The sequence below is a fragment of the Plectropomus leopardus genome, chromosome 16 (assembly GCF_026936395.1).
Source record: "Plectropomus leopardus strain MGB_pleo_1.0 chromosome 16, ASM2693639v1, whole genome shotgun sequence".
In the NCBI taxonomy this organism is placed as follows: domain Eukaryota; kingdom Metazoa; phylum Chordata; class Actinopteri; order Perciformes; family Serranidae; genus Plectropomus; species Plectropomus leopardus.
Window position 1 is genome coordinate 28,003,387 of NC_142191.1, and position 27,663 is coordinate 28,031,049.

The window sequence follows — 27,663 nt, forward strand, 5'->3', positions numbered from 1 at the left end:
TGGCTCAGTGGCATGTTGGGTGGAGCGACACGTGTAACTACATCCCTCATATGATTAGTCAGTTTTTTCTCGCTCTTATGATTCCTTCGCAAATTCTGGCTGAGAATTTTCAAAAAATGGATCACTCAAATCTGATCGGATTTTAATTGTGGCGTGCAGATCTAAAATTCAAACAATCATATTGTTTTGTTGCCAAATGATGCTCCATTGGTGTGGTGACCTGCTAAACTGAGGCGTCCACAGTGGGGCTGAGAATGAGTGATTTGGGCCATCCTGGCCAGCCATTAGAAATTTTGGGAAGGAGGATAAAGTTTTCTACAGTGGCCCCTCATCCACACCCATTGCTGAGGTTCCCACATTTCACAGTTTCTGGCTGTGATTAACAGAATCACTTTGGATTATAGATTTATTTTTTTGACAATATTTTTTGGGGCGTTTTTGCCTGGAGTTGAAGGACAGCACAAGTGTGACTGGGGGAGAGTGAGAGGGGATGACATGCAGCGAAGGGCGAAGGCCGGAGTCAAACCCACAGCCACTGCAGCAAGGACACAGCCTCTATACGTGGGGCACCCGCTCTATCCACTGAGCCACCAGGCACCTCTGGATTATTTTTTTTAAACATTCATTTGAAACTGAGGTGTGAGGAAGGATAGTTCACCCAGATATGAAAATTCAATCATTATCTGCTCATCCTCATGACGACAGAAAATCAGGTGATGTTTCATAGTTCATAAAAAAGGCCAGAGGTTCACAGAAAAAAGGTGTTGTACTCATCTCCCCAAAAAGTGAAGGAAATGATGACCAGGATTCAAATGTTAAAAGAAAAAAAATAATAAAAGACAAAATGTCCACATAATGTTTGTCCAAAGTAAGCCAAGTATCCTGAAGCCCCAACATGCCAGATTGTTTTGAAAAACATCACTGGTGCCATGTTTTTAGCTTTATTGTAGCCTGTAGCTCCTATTGTTGGAGCCGTGTGCACCTATGCACGTTGCTGGACACCAACTAGAGCTTGTGATATTTGCAAGCCAATTTATATGCTCCCAAGAGGCCTCCCACACACACAGTAGTTTAAAATCTGATAAAGGGACTCGTTAGCTGATAGCAGCTAGCAGCTCACTCAAAGAAGAAGAGCAGGTGAAAATGTTCACAAACTGATTAAACAATGAGGTTGAGGAGCTTTTTACCCTCCTTGGAAATGTGGATTACTGTCCTTCATGGCTGCTTGTTTCTTGGAGGTTAACTGGTAACAAAGGCCGGTAATATCTGGTTGGGTGTGTTGATCCTGATGTGCCAGTTCTACAAATATTCTGCCAACTTGGTTCAGTTTTGGGTGCAGCAGCAGCACCTGAGGCAGACACACCTGTTCCCTCATACCTGGAGAGACTCTGGACCATAATATACAAATGATACATGAGCAGAATATAATAAACTCACTGTTGAGTAGCCACAAATAAAGAACCTTATCATACAGTGAGATGTAAGGCAGAGAAAATACGTGATTTATTTACTTAAAATGATATTATTAATTACATGCCGTAATGCAGTATTTTAATCAGACTGTATTTTCAGCTCATCATGCATTAGTCCTGACAGAGATATTATAGGGATAATATTATATATGGTTTAAAATAAATAACTGTGAACTATGTTCAGATTGTTTATGATTCAGTAGGCATGCTTTTGGCATTTTTAAACTGTGTTAATGAAGAATATTATTGATTAGATTATTCAGTGACTGGGGTAGAGGCCCTGGCTGCACCATTCCAGCACATGGAAATCATTTCGTACATCATTTTGTTCATATTTTACCAAATTCAGCCTGACATACTGGTTAAAAGTTCTGCAGGCGTAATAACAGTTGAACAGCACAGCATGAGTCTGTAAAGACTAGTCCACCTGCAGGTCAGTGGTTGAAGAGTTTAATAATAGTGAGTTTTACCCCTCACATATTACACAGTTCTATGTAAAATACTATCTCAGAGTGGATCGCCTGACTTTCAGAACATATAATATAAATCAGGCGGAAACAACTTCAGAAGAGAAGGTGTAATCTGAAGATCATAAACCAATCAAGACTCTTTAATGATGTTGACAGCAGCTATTTAAGCTTACAGCAATAATTACATTTGTTTGCTTTAATCTCTGCTCTGGAAATGGACTTTGTCCAACCCGTTTTCTTCACACTGTGTGCCAGCTGAAACCGACCTGCAGGCACATCAGACTCCACAGATATAGTGGGTGGCTTCAAAAATCACATTTCCCGATATAAAGTTCACTTTAGAAAAAAAAACAGTCATTCTAACATCAAAAGTGCTGAAGCAATCACATCATTTGTTAAAGATAACCTTTTTTAATTTGTTTTAATTTTAATTTCCTAAAGCCAAGATGACATCTACTGTAAAAATCAGACTTCACAAAAGAAAAGCAAATGTTGCAAATAAGAACCACAAGAAACATGTAGATTTTTAATGATCTCGAGTTTATTATGTCTTTACAAGGTAATGAATTCAATTTGCTGCTTCCCAACACCAAATGTCTTTATCTCTGAGTCTTAATGCATTCAAAGTCAAAGTCAAATCATTTCAGAATGAACAAGCAGAGCATTTTATTATGAGATATTTGAGCCTATGAGACTTTCACTGCTGTGGCTGGAGGTTTAGGAAAAGGTTCGAGGGCGTCGTCTTTGGTTCTGTTCTGCTGCATACCTCTCAGTGTTGGCGACGCGTTGGGAGGCAGAATTTTAATGACATGCAGATGAATGTAGCTAGTGCCTCCAACTTGAACTCTACGAAAAACAAAAGAAAAGTGGAAGATCTGAAACATAAATTCATCTGGATCTTGTGTTACTGAACAGTGAAGATTTTCTACCATCAGGGATGTGTTGAGCTGCTCCCTGTCATGACTTTGACACGACACACTACATTTGATTTGTGTGTTAAACAAAACACACACCTGTGGCAGTCAAAGTTTTTTTTTCAAATATCACAATATTATTTACCTTTAGAGGATGTTTTCTGCTCCAGCAATACCCTAAGTCACCTGTATTTCACTGCTTTGTATTGTGGAAAGTATGGCCTGTTTGTTCCATCACTTGGCTCTTCACCTGAGTATGAATGTAATTAAATATGATGTAAATCCAGACTGAAATGCAAACCAGAGAGTTGTGTGTGGAGGTTGCAAAAAATAAAGCGAGAGTGAAACTCACCTTGTTACAAAGATCCTGCGTTCCCTTATTAGCGTCTTTTGTCTCACCCTATCCAACCATTCCAGCCATCGTCTCACGGTCTGTTGAAGTTAACCAAGAAGTCAACTGTCTGCTCTTACACGTCTCAAACGTTTCAACACTTCATCACATGCTCATTTATTTATACAGAGTAACCACCCCTGGATAAACCTGAAAGGTGGCTCCACTCTATGTTGGGTGGAGCTACACATGTAACCACAACCCTCATATGATTAGTCAGTGTTTTTCTCCCTCTTATTAATTCCCCTACAAATTCTAGAGAAATAAAAAAAAATGGATCTCTCAAATCTGGTCAGATTTTCATTGTGCCGTGCAGATCTAAAATTCAAAAGAATCGTTTTGTTTTGCTGCCAAATGATGCTCCATTCGTGTGGTGACCTGTGGCGGTTTTGTGCTGTCTGGGAGTGCTTGTTACTGTGTGTCTGTGTGTTTGGTGTGTCTTCTCCTTGTTCTGCTGTGTTCCAGGGGCTAGGCGGGGCTCCCGGGTGCTGGAGCTCACAGCTCACTACCTCACCTGCTCCTCATCAGTGATCAACCCTCTGCAGCATATATACCGCGGCTTCTCTCCTTTTCGGTGCCAGATTGTCTTTCCACCTTACCCGTGGTATATCGGCCAACTCTCATGAGTACTTTTTCCTGTGTTTCTAGAGACCGCTACTACTTTGAGATTTTTTGCACTTGTCGTATTTCTATGCTTGTTTCAGTACCTGCCACCTCAGAGCTCCAGTGCCTCGCCACCCAGCCCCCACCGCCTTTGTGTTTGGAACCTCGTCGCTCACCTGCACGGATCTGCACCGCCCCACCATTCCCTCCAGCTTCTGCACGCTCGCATGACACCAGCGAGAGCACGTTTTATTTGCACGCTAGTTTGCATGCTACCTGGAAGCCTCCTATACACACAGTACTTTTAAATCCGACAAAGACACTTGTGCTTGTGCTAACTCCAGAAGTCTCTCTCTGTGTGTGGGGGACAGCTGGCAGGAAAGGACCACGTTTGGCACAGGTGTGATAATTTGACAGCATGTTATACATAGCTGTTGTCAAACTTAAAGAAGAAGAGCAGCTGAAAATGTCAACAAATTGATAAAACAATGAGGTACAGGAGCTCCTTACGCTCCGAGCAGTGGAGGAGATCACCTGCCATATAAAAGAGACGGTAAATACTTGTGATCACAATGTTATACTATTGTAATTGTTTAGAAAGCACTTGCAACAATGACACATTGACACAATGACACATGCTGTTGTGTTATATGTCATGCCCATCACGCCTCTTTTGCTTCTGTGATGCCAGCATGCTGTCTCAAATCACACTCTGGAGCTGCATAAAGCCAGTGCTGTTCGTGAAAAAATGCAAAGGCAGCATAAAGAAGGAGCTTCAAAACAGTCCTACAGCATGATCTCTGTGTATAAAGGGCTGTGCTTATAGATACATTCAGAGTGGTGCAGTACGCTCTTCTTGAAACTGAAATCCTAATATAGAAGTACGATTATACGTGGTTTAAAATACATAACTGTGAACAAGTATTCAGATTGTAAATGATTCAGTAGGCATACTTCTGGCATTTTTATACTGTATTAATGAAGAATAATACTGATTTAATCATTCAGTGAATGGGGCTGCACCATTGCAGCACATGCAAATAATTTTGTGCAGAATTTTCCTAAATTCAGCCTGACATATTTGGTGAATAGTTCTGCAAGTTAACTGGTAATAAAGGCCGGTAATATCTGGCTGGGTGTGGTGATCCTGATGTGGCTGTTCTTTAAATATTCTGCCAACTTGGTTCAGTTTTGGGTGCAGCAGCAGCACCTGAGGCAGACACACCTGTTCCCTCATACCTGGAGAGACTCTGGATTATATGAGACATGGGAAAATATAATGAACTCACATTAAAAAAAAAACACACATGCTTATATACAATGAGGTGTAAACACAGCAGAGCAAAACCATGATTTATTTACTTTACTTTAAATGTTTTTAAGTCATATTATAAATTACACACCATACTGCGGTCTTTAAACAGTACTGTATTTTCAGCTCATCATGAATTAGTCCCAACAGAAATATTATAGGAATTATATTATACATGGTTTAAAATAAATAAGTGTGAACTGTTTAATACCATTAATCAACTTGTAAAATTTCCCCCACAAAATGCAAATGTTTCCTCATCAGCTGATTGTGACAATATCCTTACTTTCTTTATAGATTAGATTCACCTCATAAGATCAATTATCATTCCTCCAACCTCTGTACTTGACCTGTCATGCCCCTACTTGGATGTGTTTGAGAGCTTCAGGCCAATATCTCTACAGGATCTCAGAAAAACAGTGTCAATTATGAATCCCTCCTCGAGTCCCCATGATATTATCCCCACAAAACTGCTAAAGGAAACAACAGACTCAACTGGCCCTGCACTGCTGAACATCATCAACAGCTCTCTGTCCTCTAGAGTTGCACCTAATCTTTTTAAAACTGCCTGTGTTCAACCACTGCTAAAGGGTCCTGGTTTAGACCCCACAGACCTGAAAAATTTCCGCCCAATCTCCAAACTCAGCTTTATATCTAAAGTATTGGAAAAGGTAGCGCTTGACCAACTTTCACAATCACTCAACAACAACATTTTCAAGAAGTTCCAATCCGGCTCCACAGCACTGAAACTGCCCTCATCAGAGTTACCAATGACTTATTGATGGCTGCGGACTCCGGTGCATGTTCTGTTCAAAAGCTTGACCTAAGTGCAGCGTTCGACACTGTTGACCACTATCCTCACTGACAGGCTAAAACGGTGGGTGGGTATCACTGGAACTGCTCTGGACCGGGTTGCATCATACATTACCAGCAGGACATTTTTGGTTTCCGTGAGAGAATTTTCATGAAGAACTGCTCAGCCCAAACATGGAATACCACAAGGATCGGTTTTAGGACCTGTTCTGTTTACCCTGTACATGTTACCTCTGGGACAGGTAATACACCATCACATCTCCTTCCACAGTTAAACAGATGATACACACTGTATTTGTTCTTTAACCACTCTGACACCAGCAAATTAGTTGGATGTCCCAAAACCTAAAATTTAACCCTGACAAAACAGAAATTCTAATAATTGGCCCTGAACACATTGCAAAACAAATTCAGCCACTCCTCAGCCCACTCACTCCGAACATAACTTCAGTTACCAAAAACCTGGGCGTCATCATGGAGAATAACCTGAACCTGGAGCAACATGTAAAAAAAAAAGTAATCCAATCTGTTTTAACCACCCAAGGAATATACCCAAAATTATACCACTTCTATCATTAAGCAACACAGAAAAAAAAATGCGCTTAAATGATCCTGCCTCAATTATTATAACGCCTTGTTTACCTGCCTAAACAACAGAGCTACAGAACAGCTCCAAATTAGGCAAAATTCAGCAGCTACCCTGTTAACCAAAACAAAACGTTCCTTGAATATCACACCTCTTCTGACTTTGTTGCATTGGCTTCCAGTCTCTTTTAAAATACATTTTAAGATACTTTTAATCACATACAAGGCTCTGAATGTTCCGGCACCTGAGTATATCACAGAGCTCCTCACACCGTACTATCCAAACAGGCCCCTCAGGTCTGCTAGTCTGGGCCCTCTAATATTCCTGAGTCCAGATTAAAAACTAAAGGTGATTGAGCCTTTGCAGTGCTGGCTCCTCTGCTGTGGAAAACCCCACCAATAACTATTAGACCTGTTGACTCTGTTCAAGTTTTTAAATCACATCTGAAAACTTATTTTCATGGTAAGGCTTTTCCCAATAGTTGATGGACTTTAATAATCTTACTGTTCTCTGTCATTTATTATTATTATTAATGTTTCCTCTTATTAAGTTGTTGCATACATGTGTCTGTGTGTACATGTCTATGTGTGTACATTTATGCATATGTTTCATAATCACTGTTTTTGTGTTTTTCTTCTGAACATCACTTGCTTTGCTTGAAAAGTGCTCTACAAATACAGTTTATTATTATTATATAATGACATAAAGGAAAGAGAGAGAGAGGAAAAAGAAAGAGAGGAGAGAGGGAGAGAGAGATATGGTGGGCAGTGTAAAAAACTCACATTTCTCTATATCGAGTTCTTCTTTTAAATACGGTCAATCTAACATCCAAAGTACTGAAGCAATCAAATCATTTGTTAAAAATCCTTACATTTTATTGTCTTTATCGCTTCTGTGGAAATGGACTTTGTCCAACCCATTTTCTTCACTCTGTGTGCCAGCTGAAAGCAGCCTGCAGGCACATCAGACTCCACAGATATGAAGTCAAATCAACTTTATTTATAAAGCCCATTATCACAAATAATCCCCTGTAACAGAGGCAAACCTCAGGAAGAGCGACTGAGGAGGGATCCCTCTTGCAGAACGGACAGATGTGCAGTACATGTTGTAAATAACAATTAAATTACAGTAACAACATAAAAGAAAGAGAACGAGAGAGAAAAAAGAGAGGGGAAGAGAGAGGGGGAGAGAGAGAGATAGCAGGTAGTTTAAAAAACTCACATTTTTCTATACCGAGTTCACTTTTTCAAATACAGTCACTCTAACATCCAAAGAACTGAAGCAATCAAATCATTTGTTAAAAATCTCTGAATCAACTCTGTTATCAGAACGCTGACAGCATAATTAACATTTAATAACTCATTACACAACAACCTTAAAAACAGCAACAACAGACTCCTCCAGGTCACCCGTCGAGCTACTGACTGTAAGTAAATATTTTGGGGTTTGCGTAATAAGGAGTCACTGCATGACAAGCTTCAAAATCACTAAATGTGTTCAGATTTGTGTATTTTTTTTAAATATCTGTGAACTAGTGTTCAGATTGTTTATGATTCAGTAGGTGAAACAGGCCTGCAGGCACATCAGACTCTACAGATCAAAAATCACATTTCCCAATACCAAGTTCACTTTAGAAAAAAAAACAGTCATTCTAACATCAAAAGTGCTCAAGCAATCAAATCATTTGTTAAAGATAACCTTTTTTAATGATGTAACTATTTCCTCCAGCTAAGATGGCATCTACTGCAAAAACCAGACTTCACAAAAGAAAAGTAAATGTTGTAAATAAGAACCACAACAAATATTGATTTGTAATGATCTCATCTTTATTATGTCTTTAGGAAGTCAATTTGCTGCTTCCAGACAACAAATGTCTTTATCTCTGTATGTTAATACATTCAAAGTCAAATCATCTCATAATACAGAAACAGAGCATTTTTAATATTAGACAGCAGCCTGTAAGTATTTCACTGCTGAAACAGGTTGTAGGATCAGTTTGTAAAAGGTTCCAGGGGGTCGTCTTTGGTTTTGTTCTGCTGGACACCTTCCAGCGTTGGAGTTGCGTTGGGATACACTATTCTAATGACATACAGATGAATGTAGTTCACATCTCCAACATGAACCTGCAACAAAAAAAAGAGGAAAATTGGTCATCCCAAAAATATATGTTGTGTTGCTGAATAGTGAAGCATCGAGGGTGTGTTTAACTGTTTACTGCCCTGTCATGATTTTGAAATGAAACAATTAATTTAACATGCCTATCACACAAAGACCCACATCTGAGGCAGCCAAAGTTACTTTACATTTACCTTGATGAGATAGTGGCTCGCTCCAACGATACCCAGAAGTTGCCTGTATTGCACTGATTTGTATTGTGCAAAGTCTTGGCCTGTTTTTTTTACCACTTGGCTCTTCACCTGTGTATGAAGGCAATTAAATCTGTTAATCCACACTGAAATGCAAAGCAGAGAATTGTGTGTGGAGGTTGTGAAGAATGAATGGAGACTGAAGCTCACGTGGTCACAAATGTCCTGAGTTCCCTCATCAGCATTCATTGTCTCACTCCATTTTCCAAAATCGTCAGCCATTATCTCACAGTCCGTTTCAGTTATCCAAGAAGTCAACTGTCTGCTTTAACACGCCTCAAAACTTTCAACTTCTTGTCACGTACGCCTGTATTTAACCACCTCTGACAAAAAACTAGCAGGAGGTTCTGCTGCATGTTGGGTGGAGCTGAATGTGTAATAACCATCATGTGATTGTGCTCAGCTTATCTCTCTCTTATGAATTAAGTTTCAAAAAGATAATGTTTTAAATCCTATAATGCAGAGTTTCATTGTGTTGCTCAGATCTAAGATTCTAAGAATCATATTGTTATGATGGCAAATGATAACTGAGATGACATTATGTCACTGTTTAAAGCTAATTACAAGCATGCAGTGCACTAAGGTTCCTCTGATTAACTATGTAAAGAGCCTGACCTCTTTCCCCAGAATGGCGGAGATGACGGTACATACAGCAGTTGAATCCTCCGCGTCGGCAGAATTTTGAAAATCAGCTTACTATACACGAAAGTGACCCATACATACAGACTGTCCTCTCACTTAGTTTTAAAAAAAATGTATTTCAAGTTTTTTTTTTTTTAAATGTTATCTTGACTTATTGTTTAATTCTTATTTTATTTTAAATATCTATATCCCCCTTTTTTCTTTCAGTCAGTCATTTTTCTTATTACTACCTTATATGTGTAAGGTGTCCTGTTGGTTATTATTTCTCAACTTAGGATGAGAGGGGTGGGGATGGGGGGTGTGGTTTCACTGTTGTAATAACTTGTAACAACTCTTAAAATACTGATGAAATATGCTGGGAAAAAAAGGAGGCTCCATCACATGTTGGGTGGAGCTGATTGTGTAACAACCCTCAAATGACTGTAATGAGCTTTATTTTTTCTCTCTCTCTTATGAATTCCTTTCCAATTCCTTGCTGAGAATTTTCAAAAGAAATGAATGTTTCAAATCTTCAGATGTTTATTGTGTCATCCAGATCTAAGATTCAAAGGATCATACTGTTGTGATGACAAATGAAGACTGAGATGACATAAATAATTATATAGTGTAGGCTATACGTTACAGTAAAGCTACGCTTGCCTTGACATATCTGAATATGGCACTGACACTTGTGACAGATGTTTCTAGTCTCCTTGCAATCACACTTACATGTTTTGGTCATGTGCCAGTCTGAGGGAGTACTGGAAGTCTTATTTAGAATAAATTCAGTAGTTGTAGAACAAGTAATAGAACCTTTCCCACAGATTGCTATATTTAGTCAACATGAAGTTGGCAAAAATACATCCAAAAGGCAAGCACATGTAATCTTATTTACCTCTTTGATAGCTCGACGGGGAATACTTATATTATGGAAGAAACTAGTGCCCCATCACCTACTTCATTGCTGCATGATACAATGTCTTTTTGGAGTTGGAAAAAATCAAATTCTCTATAAGGGGTTCCAACGACAAATTTTACAGAAACCGGCATCCTCACATCCACTCTGTAAAGAGCCTGACCTCAGCTTACTGAGCTCACTACAGTGACCCAGCGAGAGTCTGTGCTCTCTCTACAAATAAGTTTTAATGGTTCTGATTGGGATATGTTTAAGCAGTCCACTGGCGACTTAGATGAACTCACTGATGTCATATGCTCTTACGCTACTTTTTGTAGAGACATGATTGTTCCCGGTAAAAGAGTTCAAGTTTACCCTAACAATAGGCCGTGGGTCACTAAATCATTGATCAAAAGCTGGGTTGCATCAGATCTCCTTTTAGCCACCAAGGAGCTTGAAACAGGAATCCTGAGAGCAAAACAGGAATACAGATCTGAACTGGAGAATAAGATGGTTACTAATAACCTTGGGTCAGCCTGGTCTAGCATGAAAGTCATTGCCGGCCTCCGAAACACGAGAAATAGCACAAACAGCACTTTAGTTCAGATACTGAGCCAGCTAACGCTCTAAATTGCTTTTATAACCGTTTCAACTGAACTATTTTGTGCATAATTTTGTTCATATTTTACTTACATACTGGTTAAAAGTTCTGCAGGCGTAATAACAGTTGAACAGCACAGCATGAGTCTGTAAAGACTAGTCCACCTGCAGGTCAGTGGTTGAAGAGTTTAATAATAGTGAGTTTTAACCCTCACATATTACACAGTTCTACGTAAAATACTATCTCAGAGTGGATCGCCTGACTTTCAGAACATATAATATAAATCAGGAGGAAACAGCTTCAGAAGAGAAGGTGTAATCTGAAGATCATAAACCAATCAAGACTCTGAAAATATGCCAGCAGCTATTTAGCTGGCACAATGTCTAACAGCAATAGTTACATTTTATTGCCTTCATCGCCTCTGTAGAAATGGACTTTGTCCAACCCGTTTTCTTCACTCTGTGTGCCAGCTGAAACCGACCTGCAGGCACATCAGACTCCACAGATATGAAGTCAAATCAACTTTATTTATAAAGCCCATTATCACAAATAATCCCCTGTAACAGAGGCAAACCTCAGGAAGAGCGACTGAGGAAGGATCCCTCTTGCAGAACGGACAGATGTGCAGTACATGTTGTAAATAACAATTAAATTACAGTAACGACATAAAAGAAAGAGAACGAGAGAGAAAAAAGAGAGAGGAAGAGAGAGGGAGAGAGAGAGATAGCAGGTAGTTTAAAAAACTCACATTTTTCAAATACAGTCACTCTAACATCCAAAGTACTGAAGCAATCAAATCATTTGTAATATGACATGCATCTGTTTCTATTATTGCTGTGCCCCCCCCCTCCCCTCTCTCCCTCTCCCCTCTCTCTTTCTCTTTCCTTTTTGCCATGATTGTATTTCATTTGCTATTTACGACATCTATTGCTCGTCTGTCCGTCCTGGAAGAGGGATCCCTCACTATCCTCTACCGCTCTTCCTGAGGTTTCTTCCTTTTTTTCCCCTGTTACAGGGGTTCTTTTTGGGGAGTTTTTCCTTGGGTGATGTGAGGGTCTAAGGGCAGAGGGATGTCATACACTGTAAAGCCCTCTGAGGCAAACCATGTTTTGTGATAATGGGCTATATAAATAAAACTGACTTGACTTGACTTGACTTGATTTGTTAAAGGTAAAATAATCCTTTATTGATTCCCAAAGGGGAAATTCAAGTGTCGCAGCAGTACAAGGGTAAGTACAACAGTAAAACTGTACAAAAAAACAAATCGAATTAAAAAAAAAGGGGTTCATACAATTTTTTTTTAAAAAGTGGAGGAGTAAAGAGTCATTTCAGGACAACTGAGACATTCAGTGTAGTAGATGGAAGTTAAAGTGACAGTGATGTTACAAGGTGACACAGTGTGAATGGTTGCAGCAGTTGTGTAGACAGTACAGTGTAGCAGTTCAAATTTTTATCATGAAATAGTGCGCAGTAGTAGACTGAGGTATACTATGGTACAAGGCGCAATAAGTAGCATATTAAGAAGATGGATAGATGTAGTACGAGAAAAATGTCAAAATAAAAATTAAAGTACAGAAACACCATGTAATGTTATTAAAAGCAGTGTGGAAAGTAAGCATCACAGTCTGTTTTGACAGAGTCTGGATTGTGGATTGGGGGGATATCAGTGCAGTGACAGCATGTGGCCTCCGCTGCTGTTATACAGTCTGATGGCGGTGGGCACAAAGGAGCGCCTGACGCACTCAGTTCAGCTCCTGGGTGATGCGCTGGCTGAATGAGCTGCCCGTCTGTCACAGTTTTTCATGGAGAGGGCGAGAGGGGTTGTCCAGGATTGCCCCGGTTTTGTCCTTGATCCTCCTCTCAGCCACGCTCTCCAGATTGTTCCAGACATATTTGGTGAAAAGTTCTGCAGGTGTAAAAAATTGTTTAATAGCACAGCACGAGTTTGTAAAGACTAGTCCACTGGCAGCTCAGTACTTGAAGAGGTTAATAATAGTGAGTATTACACCTCATATTTTACACTAATCTAAATACTATCTCAGAGTGGATCGCCTGATTTCCTACATTTATAATATAAAGCACTGAAACAGCTTCAGGAGAAACAATGTTATCCCAAGATCATGAACCAATAAAGACTCTGAGGCAGAGTCAACAGCAGAGATTTAGCTGGTACACAATCCTACAGCAATAAGGACATTTATTTTGTTTGTTTTCATCGCTTCAGTGGAAACACTTCCCCACCTACATCAGATTCCACAGAAAGTGAAGCAACATTCAGGCAGTAAGGGAAGTCACTATTGGCTCTCCCAAAAGTCGCTAGATGATGTCATCAACTAATTTGCATAATATGAAATTCTGAAAGAGGCAAAACTAACAGAAAAGGCTGACCAGGTAGTTTACCAACTAACTATTGATGTATTTACAAGCTTGTTTTGTTGCCATAATGTGAACCGTGGAGTGGGATGTGTTAGATGATTCTTGCTGAAGCTTTGTCACAAAGTCGCCAAGTTTGCAACACTGCATTAAGGTCAGGGTTAGGGTCAGGGTTAGGTAGGCCAACAGGTACAGAACTCAACGCGTCACACCCTGAAAACCACGCCCACCTGAGGAGGAAAACTATCGGTGCCACAACATGCAGCCAAGTACAGAAGCACTCACAAAATGCTTGTAGCTAAAAACATCAGAATATCAGCATGTCAGAGGATTATTTCAGCACCTTATGTGTCCCAGAGAGGAAAAGTTACACTGACAAACTCAGGACTGTCAGTATATCTCAGTGTCTTCTTCTCCTTACCTGCTTATCTGTGAGAAATGATCCCACTGCACGGTCAGGAGTGACGTACTTTCATGAGTATTTTATAGAATCTGCAGGTAAGATCATCATTTAAGCTGACAGAGATCAAAACCAGGAACTATACAGCTGACTTTGCTTCACTTCTACAGTTTGTCTGGCCAAATTAGCTAAATCCTCACTGCACGTCAAGATACTGACAGCATACATATTTTTACTTCAAATGTACATTTTTCTGTTTGGCAGCCTGTGAAAACGACGATTCTCATGTTAGCAGAGCATCCTGCCTCGATTTTTAAGTTGACTGAATTTGAGGAGACAAGTTGCAGTAACTTTATTATAGTTTAACTTGTCTTCTCAAATTCAGTCAACTTAAAAATCGAGGCAGTCCCGACACTATCTTATTGTTTTTAAGTTAAAACAAGAAGCATGTATGAAATACATTTTTCTCCTTCAGGGAATCTGTCAAGTAAATGACAACAAAAAAATATTTTTGCGTTGTGTACTGAGAAGTCAGTTCATACGAGGGTTACAAAACAAAATCCCTCTCAGTGTTTAGATTTGTGTAAACTGAAAATTTACAGTATGTGTATTACTTTATGTGTAAATATTTTCTAAAGCCAAGACGACATCTACTGTAAAAATCAGACTTCACACAAGAAAAGCAAATGTTGCAAAAAAGAACCACAACAAACATCGATAGATTTTTAATGCTCTCATCTTTATTGTGTCTTTAGAAGGTAATGAATTCAATTTGCTGCTTCCAAACAACAAAATGATTTCATCTCTACTTTAATGCATTCAAAATCAATGTCAAATCATCTCATAATACAGAAACAGAGCATTTTAATATAAGACAGCAGCCTGTAAGTATTTCACTGCTGAAACAGGTTGTAGGATCAGTTTCTTAAAAAGGTACCAGGGGGTCGTCTTTGGTTTTGTTCTGCTGGACACGTTCCAGTATTGGAAGTGCGTTGGAATATAATTCTATAATGACATACAGATGAATGTAGTTCACGTCTCCAACATGAACCTGCAACAAAAACAAAGAAAAGTTAAACATCTGAAAAATATTTTCATCTTAATCTTGTGTTGCTGAACAGTGAAGATTTTCTACCATCAGGGATGTGTTTAACTGTTTACTGTCCTGCCAGGATTTTGACACGACAGAATTAATTTAACATGTATGTAATATAAATACACACATCTGAGGCAGTCAGAGTTAGTTTTTATTTACCTTGATGAGATAGTGAGTCGCTCCAACGATACCCAGAAGTTTCCTGTATTCCACTTCTGTGAATACTGTATATTTTTTGCCTGTTTTCTCCTCCGCTTTAGCCTTCACCTGTGTGTGTATCTATGGAATTAAAAATGACATAAATTCAGACTCAAATGCAAACCAGAGAGTTGTGTGTGGAGGATGTGAGGAATAAAGGGAGACTGAAACTCACCTGGTTGCAAATTCTCTGAATGTCCTCAGTGATGTGAATCGTCTCACTCCATTTTCCAGCAGTATCAGCCATTGTTTCACGGACCGTTAAAATTATCCAAGAAGTCAACTGTCTGCTTTAACGTGTCTGAAGAGTTTCAACTGTTTATCACGTACACATGTATTTATACAGAGTAACCCCCCCTGAATAAACCTAACAGGAGACTCCAGCACATGTTGGGTGGAGCTGAATGTGTGAAAACCCTCATATGATGGTGATCAGCTTTTCTCTGTCTTATGATTTCCTGTCCAAACCCTAGCTGAGGCTTCACAAAAAAATGATTTATTTAGAGCTAACTACAAGAATGTGGCGAGACATTACTCACCCTTTTTATTGATTTGTAACAAATTCAGTCAGAAATAACTCAACAACTACTTGATGGGCTGCCATGAAATCTGGCTCCGACATTCATGGTCCCCAAAGGATCAATCTTTATAACTTAAGGGATCACCTGACTCTTCCAGCGCCACCAGGAAGTTCATGTTTGTGGTTTAGAGTAAATTTCCCCAAAATTAATTAATGGACTGCCATGGAACTTGCAAATACTGCATAAAAGAACCACAGGTAATATACGTTGATGTTTTTAACGTTTCCTTCATGTATTTGAAAAGTTGTGCATTAAACTTGAGAATAAAGAAGCGTTTTACTTTGAGACTGCAGCCTGAACTTTCCACAGCGTAGGGACAGCGTAATCTTAAGATCAGAAATCAGTCAGGAACCTGAAGCAATGTCAAGAGCAGCCATCTAGCTGGCACAAAATCTTTGAAAAACGACTTTGATTAACCCATTTTCTTCACACTGTGTGGCAGCTAAAACCAGACGCTCCTCCTGCAGGTACATCAGACTCCACAGGGGAAAAGCAACACTAAGGTAGATTAGAAACTTATTGTGGAAATCAATTAACCGTTTTGCATATAATTTCATACACATTTTCACTAATTAGGCAGACACATAAGTGAAAAGTTCTGCAGGTGTAAAAAATTGTTTAATAGCACAGCACGAGTTTGTAAAGACTAGTCCACTGGCAGCTCAGTACTTGAAGAGGTTAATAATAGTGAGTATTACACCTCACATTTTAAATTAATCTAAATACTATGTCAGAGTGGATCGCCTGATTTCCTACATTGATAATATAAAGCACTGAAACAGCTTCAGGAGAAACAATGTTATCCCAAGATCATGAACCAATAAAGACTCTGAGGCAGAGTCAACAGCAGAGATTTAGCTGGTACACAATCCTACAGCAATAAGGACATTTATTTTGTTTGTCTTCATCACTTCAGTGGAAAAACTTCTTTGTGAAAACTGAAACCAGACGCCCCCACCTGCAGCTACAACAGATTCCACAGAAAGTGAAGCAACACTAAGGTCAGGGTTAGGTGGGCCAACAGGTACAGAACTCAACGCATCACACCCTGAAAACCACGCCCACCTGAGAAGACCACTTTGCTTCACTTCCACAGTTTGTCTAGCCAAATTAGCTAAATCCTCGCTGCACGTCAAGATACTGACAGTGAACATCTTATTGCTTCACAGTTCAGTTTCTCTGTTTGGCAGCCTGTGAAAACATTTTTTTTTCTTCTTCATGGCATCCATTAACTAACTGTTAGAAACAATTTTTTGGGTTGTGTATTGAGAAGTCAGTACTTACGAAGGTTAAAAAAAACCCTCTAAGTGTTTAGATTTGTGTAAACTAAAGAGATTTACAGTATTAATCCGTATAACTTTATATGTAACTATTTTCTAAAGCCATGAGGACATTGTCTGTAATAATCAGACTTCACAAAAGAAAAGCAAATGTTGCAAATAAGAACCACAAGAAACATCGATAGATTTTTAATGCTCTCATCTTTATTGTCTTTAAAAGGTAATGAATTCAATTTGCTGCTTCCAAACAACAAAATGATTTTATTTCTACTTTAATGCATTCAAAATCAAAGTCAAATCATTCAGAATTAAGAAGCAGAGCATTTTAATATAAGACAGCAGCCTGTAAGTATTTCACTGCTGAAACAGGTTTTAGGATCAGTTTCTTAAAAAGCATTTGTGTAGACAGTACAGTGTAGCAGTTCAAATTTTTATCATGAAATAGTGCACAGTAGTAGACTGAGGTATACTATGGTACAAGGCGTATATGCTATAATAAGTAGCATATTAAGAAGATGGATAGATGTAGTACGAGAAAAATGTCAAAATAAATATTAAAGTGCAGAAACACCATGTAATGTTATTAAAAGCAGTGTGGAAAGTAAGCATCACAGTCTGTTTTGACAGTCTGGATTGTGGATTGGGGGGATATCAGTGCAGTGACAGCATGTGGCCTCCGCTGCTGTTATACAGTCTGATGGCGGTGGGCACAAAGGAGCGCCTGACGCACTCAGTTCAGCTCCTGGGTGATGTGCTGGCTGAATGAGCTGCCCGTCTGTCACAGTTTTTCATGGAGAGGGCGAGAGGGGTTGTCCAGGATTGCCCCGGTTTTGTCCTTGATCCGCCTCTCAGCCACGCTCTCCAGATTGTTCCAGACATATTTGGTGAAAAGTTCTGCAGGTGTAAAAAATTGTTTAACAGCACAGCACGAGTTTGTAAAGACTAGTCCACTGGCAGCTCAGTACTTGAAGAGGTTAATAATAGTGAGTATTACACCTCACATTTTACACTAATCTAAATACTATCTCAGAGTGGATCGCCTGATTTCCTACATTTATAATATAAAGCACTGAAACAGCTTCAGGAGAAACAATGTTATCCCAAGATCATGAACCAATAAAGACTCTGAGTCAGAGTCAACAGCAGAGATTTAGCTGGTACACAATCCTACAGCAATAAGGAAATGTGTTTTGTTTGTCTTCATCTCTTCAGTGGAAACACTTCCCCACCTACATCAGATTCCACAGAAAGTGAAGCAACATTCAGGCAGTAAGGGAAGTCACTATTGGCTCTCCCAAAAGTCGCTAGATGATGTCATCAACTAATTTGCATAATATGAAATTCTTAAAGAGGCAAAACTAACAGAAAAGGCTGACCAGGTAGTTTACCAACTAACTATTTATGTATTTACAAGCTTGTTTTGTTGCCATATAACTATAATGTTAGTTTTTTTCATTTTCTAGTGACCTAATGAATGCAGAGCAAAACAAAAACGTGGTCTTGTAGCTTATATTTGGCCAGAGGAGGAGAGGGACAAGAAACTGACTGAAACTGAGTGTGTGAGTGAGACTGACTGAGACAGAGAGAACTGTGTGAGGGATTTTGGGGTGTGAAAGTAAAAAAGAGTGAATATTTCGACAAAAACGTAACGTCTCTGCTGTAACCATACAGAATCATCATCTGTGACCGGTAGTAAGCTGCACACACGTGATTCAACTGCAGGGCCGGCAGCTATCAGAGCGGCCTCAGAGTCCGCTGCAGGCTGGGACTGCAGTGCTGCTGGTCAGACTGGCCGCATGAGTGCTGCGTGAGTGGCTCTCGTGAGCTTGGTTGTAATGTGAACCATGGAGTGGGATGTGTTAGATGATTCTTGCTGAAGCTTTGTCAATACAAGTCACTAGATTTGCTTTGTCAACACAATCATTAACCATTTACAGTATGAATCTGTATTACTTTATATGTAACTATTTTCTAAAGCCATGAGGACATTGTCTGTAATAATCAGACTTCACAAAAGAAAAGCAAATGTTGCAAATAAGAACCACAAGAAACATCGATAGATTTTAATGCTCTCATCTTTATTGTGTCTTTAGAAGGTAATGAATTCATTTTGCTGCTTCCAAACAACAAATGATTTTATCTCTACTTTAATGCATTCAAAATCAATGTCAAATCATCTCATAATACAGAAACAGAGCATTTTAATATAAGACAGCAGCCTGTAAGTATTTCACTGCTGAAACAGGTTTTAGGATCAGTTTCTTAAAAAGGTACCAGGGGGTCGTCTTTGGTTTTGTTCTGCTGGACACCTTTCAGTGTTGGAGGTGGGATGGAAACGTCCTTTGAGTTGGGAACCGACATTAAAATGACATACAGATGAATGTAGTTCACATCTCCAACATGAACCTGCAGCAAAAACAAAGAAAAGTTGAACATCTGAAAAATATTTTCATCTTAATCTTGTGTTGCTGAACAGTGAAGATTTTCTACCATCAGGGATGTGTTTAACTGTTTACTGTCCTGCCAGGATTTTGACACGACAGAATTAATTAAACATGTATGTAATATAAATACACACATCTGAGGCAGTCAAAATTAATAATTTAAATATCCCAATTTAATTTACCTTTTTAAGTTTAATTGTGATCATTTCTTACTGCCAAGAGGACATCGATCATAAAAATCTGACCTCACAAAAAATGAGCAAATACTGCATAAAAGAACCACAGGTAATATACGTTGATGTTTTTAACGTTTCCTTCATGTATTTGAAAAGTTGTGCATTAAACTTGAGAATAAAGAAGTGTTTTACTTTGAGACTGCAGCCTGAACTTTTCACAGCGTAGGGACAGCGTAATCTTAAGATCAGAAATCAGTCAGGAACCTGGAGCAATGTCAAGAGCAGCCATCTAGCTGGCACAAAATCTTTGAAAAACGACTTTGATTAACCCATTTTCTTCACACTGTGTGGCAGCTAAAACCAGACGCTCCTCCTGCAGGTACATCAGACTCCACAGGGGAAAAGCAACACTAAGGTAGATTAGAAACTTATTGTGGAAATCAATTAACCGTTTTGCGTATAATTTCATACACATTTTCACTAATTAGGCAGACACGTAAGTGAAAAGTTATGTTATTCCAAGATCATGAACCAATAAAGACTCTGAGGCAGAGTCAACAGCAGAGATTTAGCTGGTACACAATCCTACAGCAATAAGGACATTTATTTTGTCTTCATCGCTTCAGTGGAAAAACTTCTTTGTGAAAGATGTCCCCACCTGCAGCTACAACAGATTCCACAGAAAGTGAAGCAACACGTCACACCCTGAAAACCTCGCCCACCTGAGGAGGAAAACTATCAGCGCCACAATATGCAACTAAGTACAGAAGCGCTCACAAAATGCTTGTAGCTAAAAACATCAGAATATCAGCATGTCAGAGGATTGTTTCAGCACCTTATGTCTCCCAGATAAGGGACAGTAATACTGACAGACAAAACTGACAGTATAAGTTAAAAAAGATCACAACCAGCCACGATATAGCTGACTTAGCTTCAACTTCTACAGTTTGTCTGGCCAAATTAGTTAAATCCTCACTGCACGTCAAGATACTGACGGTGTAAATCTTATAGCTTATCAGTGCAGTTTTTCTGTTTGGCAGCCTCTAAAAACATTGATTCTCATGTAAGCAGGCCATCCTGACATGTTTCAGCTTTTAGGTATTTTTGTGTTGTTTGCGAGCAAACATTAATGACAGTGTTACTGTCATGCAATACAAAGTCAGTGGCGAGAAAAAAACTGTTTTCCCTCCTGAAAGGGGGGAGTCTTCAATGTGTTCTGTCTCTTCATTTTTTTACATGAAAAAAGGTCGTGTCTGGGTTGCCTTACAATTTTAAGTTGACTGAATTTGAGAAGACAAGTTGCGGTAACTTTATTATAGTTTAACTTGTCTTCTCAAATTCAGTCAACTTAAAAATCAAGGCAGCCCCTACATTAACTTTTTTTTTAAGTTAAAACAAGAAGTTTGTATGAAATACATTTTTCTCCTTCAGGGAATCTGTTAAGTAAATGACCATGAGAAAATATTTTTGGGTTGTGTATTGAGAAGTCAGTACATACGAAGGTTACAAAACAAAATCCCTCTCAGTGTTTAGATTCGTGTTAACTGAAAATTTACTGTAGTTTTCTTTATTATTTTATGTGTAAATATTTTCTAAAGCCAAGACGACATCTACTTTAAAAATCAGACTTCACAAAAGAAAAGCAAATGTTGCAAATAAGAACCACAAGAAACATCGATAGATTTTTAATGCTCTCGTCTTTATTGTCTTTAAAAGGTAATGAATTCAATTTGCTGCTTCCAAACAACAAAATGATTTTATTTCTACTTTAATGCATTCAAAATCAAAGTCAAATCATTCAGAATTAAGAAGCAGAGCATTTTAATATAAGACAGTAGCCTGTAAGTATTTCACTGCTGAAACAGGTTTTAGGATCAGTTTCTTAAAAAGCAGTTGTGTAGACAGTACAGTGTAGCAGTTCAAATTTTTATCATGAAATAGTGCACAGTAGTAGACTGAGGTATACTATGGTACAAGGCGTATATGCTATAATAAGTAGCATATTAAGAAGATGGATAGATGTAGTACGAGAAAAATGTCAAAATAAATATTAAAGTGCAGAAGCACAATGTAATGTTATTAAAAGCAGTGTGAAAAGTAAGCATCACAGTCTGTTTTGACAGAGTTTGGATTGTGGATTGGGGGGATATCAGTGGCCTCCGCTGCTGTTATACAGTCTGATGGCGGTGGGCACAAAGGAGCACCTGACGCACTCAGTTCAGCTCCTGGGTGATGTGCTGGCTGAATGAGCTGCCTTTCTGTCACAGTTTTTCATGGAGAGGGCGAGAGGGGTTGTCCAGGATTGCCCCGGTTTTGTCCTTGATCCTCCTCTCAGCCACGCTCTCCAGATTGTTCCAGACATATTTGGTGAAAAGTTCTGCAGGTGTAAAAAATTGTTTAATAGCACAGCACGAGTTTGTAAAGACTAGTCCACTGGCAGCTCAGTACTTGAAGAGGTTAATAATAGTGAGTATTACACCTCACATTTTACACTAATCTAAATACTATCTCAGAGTGGATCGCCTGATTTCCTACATTGATAATATAAAGCACTGAAACAGCTTCAGGAGAAACAATGTTATCCCAAGATCATGAACCAATAAAGACTCTGAGTCAGAGTCAACAGCAGAGATTTAGCTGGTACACAATCCTACAGCAATAAGGACATTTATTTTGTCTTCATCGCTTCAGTGGAAAAACTTCTTTGTGCAAGCTGAAACCAGACGCCCCCACCTGCAGCTACAACAGATTCCACAGAAAGTGAAGCAACACGTCACACCCTGAAAACCTCGCCCACCTGAGGAGGAAAACTATCAGCGCCACAATATGCAACTAAGTACAGAAGCGCTCACAAAATGCTTGTAGCTAAAAACATCAGAATATCAAGTCGCTAAAGGGGTTTGGAAAGTCGCTAGATATCGCGACAAAGTCGCCAAGTTTGCAACACTGCATTAAGGTCAGGGTTAGGGTCAGGGTTAGGTGGGCCAACAGGTACAGAACTCAACGCGTCACACCCTGAAAACCACGCCCACCTGAGGAGGAAAATTATCGGCGGCACAACACGCAGCCAAGTACAGAAGTGCTCACAAAATGCTTGTAGCTAAAAACATCAGAATATCAGCATGTCAGAGGATTATTTCAGCACCTTATGTCTCCCAGAGAGGAAAAGTTACACTGACAAACTCAGGACTGTCAGTATATCTCAGTGTCTTCTTCTCCTTACCTGCTTATCTGTGAGAAATGATCCCACTGCACGGTCAGGAGTGACGTACTCTCATGAGTATTTTATAGAATCTGCAGGTAAGATCATCATTTAAGCTGACAGAGATCAAAACCAGGAACTATACAGCTGACTTTGCTTCACTTCTACAGTTTGTCTGGCCAAATTAGCTAAATCCTCACTGCACGTCAAGATACTGACGGCGTAAATCTTATAGCTTATCAGTGCAGTTTTTCTGTTTGGCAGCCTCTAAAAACATTGATTCTCATGTAAGCAGGCCATCCTGACTTATATCAGCTTTTAGGTATTTTTGTGTTGTTTGTGAGCAGACATTAATGACAGTGTTACTGTCATGCAATACAAAGAATAGTGAAACGGTTTTTATCTGACAGTGTTTCCCACAGACTCTGTTTCAAGCCTTCTTGCGGTGTCAAACACTTCCAGAGAACAACTTGAAAATTGAATGATAGTGATTAGGCAACTATTACTTGTTTGGCATCTTTTATTTCATATTAATCTCAAAGACATGCCCGCACCTGAAAGCATCACGTTGTGGGAATCTTTCTGTGAACTTTAAGGGAGTGGCGTTGCCAGGTATCAGACAGACTTGTCGACTCATGGCTCTGTGTTTTCATCTTCCAACAGGAACTCAGTAACGTGGGCGGATTCAAAGGTCTTGACCCAAGCAGAGAGTGCTCTTCAGTCGTTATCACAATTTCATTTACATTGTGGCAGTAACCATAAATAAACATAAAACGCTTTGCTTACTGTGAACATGAGCACAGCAGCATCAAGACTCAAATTCATCACCAGGTGACAAATAACCTTGGTCAACTGAGTAATTCAGTTGCTGAAAACTACAGTGGCTGACTGGGCGAATGCACTGCGACTTAACTAAACACATGCAAATAGCCAAAACACAGGCAAAATAAGACAACATCATCAATCTTGAGGACATGTGCACAGTCTTTGGAGAACGTGCTGCAAATACCCCAACACATAATAAAAACATGCAACAATACATAACAACATAACCAAGGTGTTTCGAGAGGACACTTAAGAGCGATGCACACATCACACTTGTTTTGGGCGTAGCTTGTGATTTATGTTACTGGAGTTGTCTGTCAGTGGTGTTTCATACTTATATTAAAAAGACAGCGGCCACCTTGCTTTGTGACTGGGTTATACTATAGGAATTACTACGAGCGTGTAAAAGCTGACTTCAAAATAAAAGCTCTGTTCCGGTGAATCACATTCATTCAATATGTCAGTCAGTCAATCTGTCAATATATAATTCATTACAACTGCTTTACAGTAAAGTGATGTAATTTTCTGACCTCACCAGACTGTTCTGGCGTTTCTTTTATTTGCCTTTATTGTCATCATATCCATTATTCCCCATGATTATTTATAAAAAATCTCATTATGTAAATACAGTTGTTTATGATACAACTGGACAGTTGTATATGATATGCTTCTATCTGAGCTTCAGTTGTGCGTTTCAACAAATGAACAGCCAGCTGCTTTTGGCCTTCCATCACTCACACTCCAGGGAGCAGCAGCAGAGGGTCAGTGAGGAGGAGAAGGATGCAGAGGAACAGGCAGAGGCAGAGCCCGACCAGGATGCACAGACACAGACAGCATCAGCAGCAGAGCACAGTGACAATGAAGAGCATCAGACAGCTCCTGTACTACAGAGATGGCTCTCTTTTAACCTGGCTAGATCACCATGGTAACTTGCGTGTCAAACTTTACCTGGTCGGGAGCAGGTTATATTCTGAGTTTCAGCTTGAAATTGGCGAGCGTCACTCACAGCTTCTCTGAGGAGCGTCACTCTGTAATCAGTGTCAGCACATGAGCCAAACACATTATTAATACACTTGATACAACATGTTGATCCGTAATGTCACATAAATGCGTCTTTAGAAATCCGGACAGTTACAGCATAGCTGTATGCATTGCAAAGCTTTTTTTTTACCCTCACAGGAACCTGCAGTTTATCAATGATGCAGAAAATCTGAGATTAAATGCAATATGCAGCTGTCACATAAGAAATAACATTTCAAATAAAACACAAGAAACTTGTGCTCCAGAAAAGGATAAGTACGAAATGAAGAACCTAGGGTCACTAATTAGCAATTATGACTTAAATATAAAAGGCCAGAGAGCAGTGATAGAAAAGAAAGAGGAGGCAGAGCCAGAGTGGCAGGTCTGAAAGGAACAAAATCCAACCCCGACAGATCGGGATGAAAGCTCTGCAACCTCCCCCTCCTCCCCGTCACACGGACAGTTATTTCAACTAAACACAAGAAACTTGTGCTCCAGAAAAGGATAAGCACTCAATGATGAACCTAGGGTCACCAATTAGCTGTTATGGCTTATATAAAGGTCAGAGAGCACTGAAGACTAACACGTCTTTGGGGTCATCAGGTGGGAACCTCCTTTCATCAGTGTTTCACCTAGTTGGTCCCACAACACCTCCAGGAGGAGGTGCATCGGACCGTTGTACTTAAATTTACCTGAAGTTCAAGATGGAGCTTTTCATTCTGATATAATGCTGGATAGTTTAATAAATAATAATCCATCACGTTTATTACAGTGCAACATACTATGGGCAAAAGAAACTGTAAATCTCCTCCTCTTTAATTTCTTAGTAACACTGGATAATTTAATGATATATTGACCACCACACTGGATATTTCCCCAGGTTTCATTTCTGAAATCTGGTCCCCATATGCTTAAGTACAGTACTAAATGTAGCCTTTTATACATTTCACCACTGTTAACCAATAAACATTTAACTGTTGAAAGCTGTTAAATGTGTAATAATAGCAGTTGTAAAGTACTCCGCTTCCACTTAATACTAGTGTTTATCACTAAGAACTGCTATTTTTTTTCACATCAGAATAATGTCATGCTTATTCTGGCCAGTAAAAAACAAACAAAAAAACAGTTTTTGAGGAAAGCAACACATTTATATTTTGCAATAATACGAATGTGAACTTTGAATTAAAAACAATGTGCTAGAGTGCATTAAATGCTAAACAATGGAGGATTCCCCTAGACCCCCACTACAGCACTGCGGGCTACCTGCTGATGGACCCAAAGCACCAAAATCTCACTCCAGACAAGCACCCAAAGTTGGCAACCCTGTTAAAAGCCCGGAGCACACAAAGCCCACATCCGAGACCTAGCTGCGCCAAAGCCCCCTGCTGTGTCGTCCTCAAGTTGCCCTTAGTCGGCCAAAAAGTTGCACAACAACACAGAAAAGTGACAGCCGACAAGCACGTATGTTCAGCAGCTACATGAGAGGACATTCCCCTCCATACCGACAGACGGCAGTCCTCTGTCCTCTGTCCTCTGTCCCACTCATTCAAGACCAACACCGCCCAGTTAGCCAGCTGATGCTAGTTAGCCTGTTAGCACATTGACAACACAACCCAAAATTCAAAGAACAAAACGTATTTACTGTGCGCCAGCAAACACCAACACAAACCACCAGGAAATGTTTCTGTAAGAGCTCAGTGGCACAGGAAAAAAACTTTCTTACCTTACATGTCAAGTTTGTGTCAGTCTGACTCCCTGCTGACTTCAGCCGTTTGTTTACTTCCCTTTCTCCTCTCGTGCGCTGAGCTGAGCGGCCAATCAGAGTGATTTCACTCACCCACGAGCTCCACCTGCTGCAGCCCACCCATGGTGCTGAACTGGTTAAAAAAAAAAAAAAAAACTCTGGCTGTAGGCCCACTGAGGGCGGAAGGCCGACCGTCGTCTTGCCTGTTTGAAAACCAAGCTCAGTATTGTGCCTTTTTATGCACTATGGCCATGATGCTCAACTTAAGACCCGCGGCCCAAATCTGGTCCTCCATAGGGTGCCAGGTGGGTGTCAGCCAGTTTTCTAATTCACAATCAAAAATAAAGTGATTTTTTGAGGGGGTACTTTTAGCACACAGAAGGTGCCAGAGTGCATAAAACAGCATCAAAATAGAGCTTGCCTATTGAAAATGTGCTAGTGGAGACACTTTCTAAAATCCAAGAAATGTCATAAAATCCCAGAAATGTCCAGAAACCTAAGAAATGTCAAATAAACATCCTAAAATCCCAGAAATGTCATAAAATTGTGATTTTTCCTTAAATCCTGAAAATGTCCTAAAAAAAAAAAATAAAGTAAGGATGAGAAACATCCTTAAATTCTTAAAATTCCCTGAAATCCTATAAACTTCTTAAATCCTATGTCCTAAAATTTAAGAAATGTCAAAAAAATAAGAGAAATGTCCAAAAGTCCTGTAAACATGTATGAGCAAGTTGAGGGTTCTTGCTTTAGTGACAATAAGTGCACAAAGTAAGAATTTTTCGGGGCTAAAGATGTTTGGCATCGGGGCAAGGTGACCTCTGAATTGTGAAAAGTGAGTTTTTGAAACTGCCTTAGTGTTGCTTTTCCCCTGAAGAGTCTGATGTGCCTGCAGGCTGGGGCGTATTGTTTCAGCTGGCAGACAGTGTGAAGGAAACAGGTTGGACAAAGACGTTTTTTTCCCACAGAACCAACTAAGATAAACAAACAATTCTAATTATTGCTATAAGATTTTTGTGCCAGCTAAATAGCAGCAGTTAACGTCTTTGTAAAATTGTTATTGATTTATGATCTTCTGATTACACCGCCCCATCTGCAGCTGTTCCAGATTTTGTGCCAGCTAGATGTTTGCTCTTGACATTGCTCCAGGTTCTTGACCTAATTATGATCTTCAGATATAAGTGCCCTCTCTGAATATTTCTCAGCTTGCCAGAAAACAAAACTGAACAGAACTTGGCAGAATATTTATAAAACTGCCACATCAGGATCACCACACCCAGCCA

At 39.5% G+C, this 27,663-nt stretch overlaps 3 long non-coding RNA genes across 3 annotated transcripts; all 3 read right to left on the minus strand.

Annotated features, from left to right (window-relative positions):
* Nucleotides 1-2,950: 2,950 nt before the first annotated feature.
* On the minus strand, nt 2,951-9,336 carry LOC121955914 (uncharacterized). The gene is made up of 4 exons (XR_015779191.1): nt 9,078-9,336; nt 8,871-8,978; nt 3,209-8,684; nt 2,951-3,106 (listed from the first exon to the last, which is right to left on the minus strand). It is a non-coding gene; the product is annotated as an uncharacterized LOC121955914 (long non-coding RNA).
* Nucleotides 9,337-14,537: 5,201 nt separating this feature from the next.
* LOC148186933 (uncharacterized) lies at nt 14,538-15,852 on the minus strand. The gene is made up of 3 exons (XR_015779136.1): nt 15,287-15,852; nt 15,073-15,192; nt 14,538-14,868 (listed from the first exon to the last, which is right to left on the minus strand). It is a non-coding gene; the product is annotated as an uncharacterized LOC148186933 (long non-coding RNA).
* A 3,743-nt stretch (nt 15,853-19,595) lies between these two features.
* On the minus strand, nt 19,596-26,574 carry LOC148186934 (uncharacterized). The gene is made up of 3 exons (XR_015779204.1): nt 26,363-26,574; nt 24,568-24,647; nt 19,596-21,969 (listed from the first exon to the last, which is right to left on the minus strand). It is a non-coding gene; the product is annotated as an uncharacterized LOC148186934 (long non-coding RNA).
* Between the last annotated feature and the right edge of the window lie 1,089 nt (nt 26,575-27,663).